Source organism: Erpetoichthys calabaricus, chromosome 7 (assembly GCF_900747795.2).
Source record: "Erpetoichthys calabaricus chromosome 7, fErpCal1.3, whole genome shotgun sequence".
In the NCBI taxonomy this organism is placed as follows: Eukaryota; Metazoa; Chordata; class Cladistia; order Polypteriformes; family Polypteridae; genus Erpetoichthys; species Erpetoichthys calabaricus.
The window spans coordinates 178,096,006-178,102,913 of record NC_041400.2 but is presented as its reverse complement, the minus strand read 5'-3'; the positions used below and the strand labels follow the sequence as shown (position 1 = coordinate 178,102,913).

General features: G+C 48.2%; 1 long non-coding RNA gene across 1 annotated transcript; it reads left to right on the top strand.

Annotated features, from left to right (window-relative positions):
* Positions 1-312: 312 nt before the first annotated feature.
* Positions 313-1,476, top strand: LOC127528840 (uncharacterized). The gene is made up of 2 exons (XR_007935442.1): positions 313-434; positions 1,385-1,476. It is a non-coding gene; the product is annotated as an uncharacterized LOC127528840 (long non-coding RNA).
* Positions 1,477-6,908: the final 5,432 nt, after the last annotated feature.

Below are 6,908 nucleotides of genomic sequence, written 5' to 3'. Positions count from 1 at the left end.
TTTATGAATCCTGTACTAAATGGCTGATGACTTATGATTCTCCAATGTGGTGTTTTATTTTAATTATGTATTTTCACTATGTCATCATGATTTGTGCTCTCAAAGAGATATTATATGACATGAAGGATCATCATGTTTAATATATATTTTAAGAAAATGAAATTACTCACGTCAATAAAAGAATACGTGTCTCTTTGTCTGTGTCCTTTCAGTTACTATGTCTCTGTCAATCCAACAGATGGTGCTTCGCAAACATTTTTAGTAATTTTTGAAATGCATTCCATTTGTCATTCCAACAGATGGTGCATCCCAAACGGTAATACTGCCTTTATGAATCCTGTACCAAATGGCTTATGATTTATGATTCTCGAATGTGGTGTTTTATTTTAATTATGTATTTTCATTATGTTATCATGTTTTGTGCTATCAAAGAGGTTAATATTATATGATATGAAGGACCATCGTGTTTAATATATATTTTAATAAATTGAAATTATCCACATCAATAAAAGGATAAGTGTCTCCGTGTCCATTCAGTTACTATGTCTCTGTCATTCCAACAGATGGTGCATCCCAAACAGTAAAACTGCTTTTATGAATCCTGTTCCAAATTACTTATGATTTATGATTCTCAAACGTGGTGTTTTATTTTAGTTATGTATTTTCATTATGTTATCATGTTTTGTGCTTTCAAAGAGATATTATATGACATGAAGGATCATCCATCCATCCATCCATTTTCCAACCCGCTGAATCCGAACACAGGGTCACGGGGGTCCGCTGGAGCCAATCCCAGCCAACACAGGGCACAAGGCAGGGAACCAATCCCGGGCAGGGTGCCAACCCACCGCAGGACACACACAAACACACCAAGCACACACTAGGGCCAATTTAGTATCACCAATCCACCTAACCTGCATGTCTTTGGACTGTGGGAGGAAACCGGAGCGCCCGGAGGAAACCCACGCAGACACGGGGAGAACATGCAAACTCCACGCAGGGTGGACCCGGGAAGCGAACCCGGGTCTCCTAACTGCGAGGCAGCAGCGCTACCACTGCGCCACCGTGCCGCCATGAAGGATCATCATGTCTAATATATATTTTAAGAAACTGAAATTACCCACGTCAATAAAAGAATACGTGTCTCTTTGTCTGTGTCCTTTCAGTTACTATGTCTCTGTCATTCCAACAGATGGTACTTCCCAAGCATTTTTAGTAATGTAATGCATTCCATTTGTCATTCCAGCAGATGGTGCATCCCAAACGGTAATACTGCTTTTATGAATCCTGTACCAAATTGCTTAGGATTTATGATTCTCGAATGTGGTGTTTTATTTTAGTTACATATTTTCATTATGTTATCATGATTTGTGCTATCAAAGAGATTAATATTATATGATATGAAGGACCATCATGTTTAATATATATTTTAATAAATTGAAATTATCCATGTCAATAAAAGGGTAAGTGTCTCTGTGTCTGTGTCCATCCAGTTGCTATGTCTCTGTCATTCCAACAGATGGTGCAAACATTTGTAGTAATGCATTTTATTACTACAAATACTTGTGATGCACCATCTGTTGGAATGACAAATACAATGCATTTTATTACTACATACATAAATTCCAGTAGATGCACTGCAAAGGTTAACACTGATGTCTACATTGATTTTAATCCATCTTAGACAGTAGCTCAGATAGTATATTATAATTAAGTAACTAATTATTAATTTGCAATTCATTCAAGGCCCCCATCCCAGAAAGATTTTCTATTGTTGATGCATCCAACAAATTAAATGAATCAAGTCACCTAATCTGGAAGTTTTAAAGAATTACAATAGTAAAATGAGCAGAAATGCCCATCCCTACTTGATAAGAGAGGTGAACAAGAACCTAATGGACACTCTGGGTGAGAAAGTGCCTTGAGCATGGGAAAGGTGCTATATAAATAAAATGTCTTATTATTATTTATTACTATCCAGAAAGCCTAAGTGGAGATAAACTTCCAGAAGGACAACCGTCACTGCAGCACTCCACTAATCCGGGCTTTATGGAAGTGCAGCAAAGGCAACAGATGAAAGCCTGCTTGGGGTTTACAAAAAGGAACCTAAAGGACTAAGGCTACAAGAAACAAGATTCTCAGGTCATTGAGATGATTGGCCTCAGGTCTAGGCATCATGTCTGATGGAAACCAGGCACCGTTCACCAGCTGCACAATACCATTCCACAGTGAAACATGAGGGTGGCAGCATAGCATCATGCTGTGGGGTTTGTCAGTGTCAGGGACTGGGGGAGCAGACAGGGTGGGGAAAAACTGAACAGAGCAAAGTATAGAGATACCCTTAATAAAGTCCTGCTTAGAGCTCTGAGGCCAAAAGCTTCACATTCCAATGAGGACAATGAGCCTGAGGACAAAGCAAAGACAACACGGCAATGGCTTAGGGACAACTCGGACTATGGACTTGAGTGGCCCAAGAAGAGCTCAGACTTGAACCCAAATGAACAACTGAAATAAAGGCCTGAAAGGAGAGGAGCCGATAACGATAAAAAAACGATAACAACAACAACAACAACAATAATAATAATTTATTATAATAATAACAATAACCCCTCCTTTAACCGTCACCTTATCGTGGTGGAGGGGTTTGCGTGTCCCAATGATCCTAGGAGCTCTGTTGTCCGGGGCTTTATGCCCCTGGTAGGGCCACCCAAGGGAAACTGGTCCTAGGTGAGGGATGAGACAAAGAGCGGTTAAACAAACCTCCTATGAAGAAAAACCATTTTGGACGGCGTTTTCCCTCGCCCGGACGCGGGTCACCGGGGCCCCACTCTGCAGCCAGGCCTGGAGGTGGGGCTCGATGGCGAGCGCCTGGTGGCCGGGCCTGCACCCATGGGGCTCGGCCGGGCACAGCCCGAAGAGGCAACGTGGGTCCCCCTTCCCATGGGCTCACCACCTATGGGAGGGGCCAAGGAGGTCGGATGCAGTGTGAGTTGGGTGGTGGCCGAAGGCGGGGACCTTGGCGGTCCGATCCTCGGCTACAGAAACTGGCTCTTGGGACGTGGAATGTCACCTCTCTGAAGGGGAAGGAGCCTGAGCTAGTGCGCGAAGTTGAGAGGTTCCGGCTAGATATAGTCGGACTCACCTCGACGCACAGCTTGGACTCTGGAACCAATCTCCTTGAGAGGGGCTGGACTCTGTACCACTCTGGAGTTGCCCCCGGTGAGAGGCGCCGAGCAGGTGTGGGTATACTTATTGCCCCCCAACTTGGAGCCTGTACATTGGGGTTTACCCCGGTGGACGAGAGGGTAGCCTCCCTTCGCCTTCGGGTGGGGGGACGGGTCCTAACTGTTGTTGTGCGTATGCACCGAACAGCAGTTCGGAGTACCCACCCTTTTTGGAGTCCCTGGAGGGGGTGCTAGAGGGCATACCTTCTGGGGACTCCCTCGTTCTGCTGGGAGACTTCAATGCTCACGTGGGCAATGACAGTGAGACCTGGAAGGGCGTGATTAGGAGGAATGGCCCCCCTGATCTGAACCCGAGCGGTGTTTTGTTATTGGACTTCTGTGCTCGTCACGGATTGTCCATAACGAACACCATGTTCAAGCATAGGGGTGTTCATATGTGCACTTGGCACCAGGACACCCTAGGCCTCAGTTCGATGATCGACTTTGTGGTCGTGTCGTCGGACTTGCGGCCACATGTCTTGGACACTCGGGTGAAGAGAGGGGCGGAGCTGTCAACTGATCACCACCTGGTGGTGAGTTGGCTTCGATGGTGGGGGAGGATGCCGGTCAGGCGTGGTAGGCCCAAACGTGTTGTGAGGGTCTGCTGGGAACGTCTGGCAGAGCCCCCTGTCAGAAGTAGCTTCAACTCCCACCTCCGGCAGAACTTCGACCACATCCCGAGGGAGGTGGCGGACATTGAGTCCGAATGGGCCATGTTCCGTGCCTCTATTGTTGAGGCAGCTGACCGGAGCTGTGGCCGTAAGGTGGTCGGTGCCTGTCGTGGCGGCAATCCCCGAACCCGCTGGTGGACACCGGCGGTGAAGGATGCCGTCAAGCTGAAGAAGGAGTCCTACCGGTCCCTTTTGTCCTGTGGGACCCCGGAGGCAGCTGATAGGTACCGGCAGGCCAAGCAGAATGCGGCTTTGGTGGTTGCTGAGGCAAAAACTCGGGCTTTGGAGGAGTTTGGCGGAGGCCATGGAGAACGACTTTCGGACGGCTTCGAGGAGATTCTGGTCCACCATCCGGCGTCTCAGGAAGGGGAAGCAGTGCAGTGTCAACACTGTATATGGTGGGGATGGTGCGCTGCTGACCTCGACTCGGGACGTTGTGGGTCGGTGGGGGGAATACTTCGAAGACCTCCTCAATCCCATTAACATGCCTTCCAATGAGGAAGCAGAGCCTGGGGACTCAGAGGTGGGCTCCCCCATCTCTGGGACTGAGGTCACCGAGGTGGTCAAAAAACTCCTTGGTGGCAGGGCCCCGGGGGTGGATGAGATACGCCCGGAGTTCCTCAAGGCTCTGGATGTTGTAGGACTGTCTTGGCTGACACGCCTCTGCAACATCGCATGGGCATCAGGGACAGTGCCTCTGGATTGGCAGACCGGGGTGGTGGTCCCCCTCTTTAAGAAGGGGGATCGGAGGGTGTGTTCCAACTACAGAGGGATCACACTCCTCAGCCTCCCTGGAAAAGTCTATTCAGGGGTCCTGGAGAGGAGGGTCCATCGGATAGTCGAGCCTCGGATTCAGGAGGAACAGTGTGGTTTTCGTCCTGGTCGCGGAACAGTGGACCAGCTCTATACCCTTAGCAGGGTCCTGGAGGGTGCATGGGAGTTTGCCCAACCAGTCTACATGTGTTTTGTGGACTTAGAAAAGGCATTCGACCGTGTCCCTCGGGGAATCCTGTGGGGGGTACTCCGAGAGTATGGGGTACCGGCCCCCCTGATAAGGGCTGTTCAGTCCCTGTACGATCAGTGCCAGAGCTTGGTCCGCATTGCCGGCAGTAAGTCGAACCCGTTTCCAGTGAGAGTTGGACTCCGCCAGGGCTGCCCTTTGTCACTGATTCTGTTCATAACTTTCATGGACAGAATTTCTAGGCGCAGCCAGGGTGTTGAGGGGGTCCGGTTTGGTGGGCTCAGGATTGGGTCACTGCTTTCTGCAGATGATGTTGTCCTGTTTGCTTCATCAGGCCGTGATCTTCAGCTCTCTCTGGATCGGTTCGCAGCCGAGTGTGAAGCGGCTGGGATGAGAATCAGCACCTCCAAATCCGAGACCATGGTCCTCAACCAGAAAAGGGTGGAGTGCCCTCTCAGGGTTGGTAGCGAGATCCTGCCCCAAGTGGAGGAGTTCAAGTATCTCGGGGTCTTGTTCACGAGTGAGGGAAGAATGGAGCGTGAGATCGACAGGCGGATCGGTGCGGCATCCTCAGTAATGCGGGCGTTGCATCGGTCTGTCGTGGTGAAAAAGGAGCTGAGCCGCAAGGCGAAGCTCTCAATTTACCAGTCGATCTATGTTCCTACCCTCACCTATGGTCATGAGCTATGGGTAGTGACCGAAAGAACGAGATCGCGAATACAAGCGGCTGAAATGAGTTTCCTCCGCAGGGTGTCTGGGCTTTCCCTTAAAGATAGGGTGAGAAGCTCAGTCATCCGGGAGGGGCTCAGAGTAGAGCCGCTGCTCCTCCGCATCGAGAGGAGTCAGATGAGGTGGCTTGGGCATCTGATCAGGATGCCTCCTGGACGCCTCCCTGGTGAGGTGTTCCAGGCACGTCCAACCGGGAGGAGGCCCCGGGGAAGACCCAGGACACGCTGGAGGGACTATGTCTCTCGACTGGCCTGGGAACGCCTTGGGATTCTCCCAGAAGAGCTAGAAGAAGTGGCCGGGGAGAGGGAAGTCTGGGCATCTCTGCTCAAGCTGCTGCCCCCGCGACCCGACCTCGGATAAGCGGGAGACAATGGATGGATGGATGGATGGATAACAATAATTAATAATATTAATTATTATTAATATTAATTAATAATTAATATTAATAAATAATAATATTTAATTAATAATAATAATAATAATACATTGTATTTCTATTTATTGATTTGTAATGTTTCCATTCAGCCTGACAGAGTATGAGATAATCTGCAAAGCACGTCACATCAGACCCAACAAGACTCCAGGCTGGAATATCTGTCAAAGGAGCTTCAAATAAGGCAGGGGAAAGGGTCTGAATCCTCGAGTACACGTGATATTTCATCTTTTTTAGTTTTAATTAATTTAACAAAATTTCTTAAAAATCTGGTTTATGCTTTGTCATTCTGGGGTACTGAGAGTTGGTGGGAAAAAAACATGAATTTAAATGCTTTTAGGACATGACTGCAATAGATAGATAGATAGATAGATAGATAGATAGATAGATAGATAGATAGATAGATAGATAGATAGATAGATACTTTATTAATCCCGTGGACTATCTTAAAGACAGACCTCAGTATGTGCGTCTTGGGAACTGCATGTCTGACATTGTGGTCAGCAACACAGGAGCGCCGCAGGTGACTGTACTTTCTCCGGTCCTGTTCAGCCTATATACATTGGACTTCCAATACAACTCGGAGTCCTGCCACGTGCAAAAGTTCGCTGATGACACTGCTATCGTGGGCTGCATCAGGAATGGGCTGGAGGAGGAGTATAGGAACCTAATCAATGACTTTGTTAAATGGTGCGACTCAAACCACCTACACCTGAACACCAGCAAAACTAAGGAGCTGGTGGTGGATTTTAGGAGGCCCAGACCCCTCATAGACCCCGTGATCATCAGAGGTGACTGTGTGCAGATGGTGCAGACCTATAAATACCTGGCTGTGCAGCTGGATGATAAATTAGACTGGACTGCCAATACTGATGCTCTGTGCAAGAAAG